Source organism: Austrofundulus limnaeus, unplaced genomic scaffold (genome assembly GCF_001266775.1).
Source record: "Austrofundulus limnaeus strain Quisiro unplaced genomic scaffold, Austrofundulus_limnaeus-1.0 Scaffold538, whole genome shotgun sequence".
Lineage (NCBI taxonomy): Eukaryota > Metazoa > Chordata > Actinopteri > Cyprinodontiformes > Rivulidae > Austrofundulus > Austrofundulus limnaeus.
This window is the reverse complement of record NW_013952940.1, coordinates 390,195-390,551: the sequence shown is the minus strand read 5'-3', so window position 1 is coordinate 390,551 and position 357 is coordinate 390,195.

Here is a 357-nt window from a genome sequence, read left to right as displayed (position 1 = left end):
GTGATGTGTGTCACACAGGTGTGATGCATTGATGTGTGTCACACAGGTGTGATGCATTGATGTGTGTCACCCAGGTGTGATGCAGTGTGTTTGTGTCACACAGGTGTGATGCAGTGATGTGTGTCACCCAGGTGTGATGCAGTGTGTTTGTGTCACACAGGTGTGATGCAGTGATGTGTGTCACCCAGGTGTGATGCAGTGTGTTTGTGTCACACAGGTGTGATGCAGTGGTTTGTGTGACACAGGTGTGATGCAGTGATGTGTGTCACACAGGTGTGATGCAGTGATGTGTGTCACACAGGTGTGATGCAGTGATGTGTGTCACACAGGTGTGATGTGTGTCACACAGGTGTGATG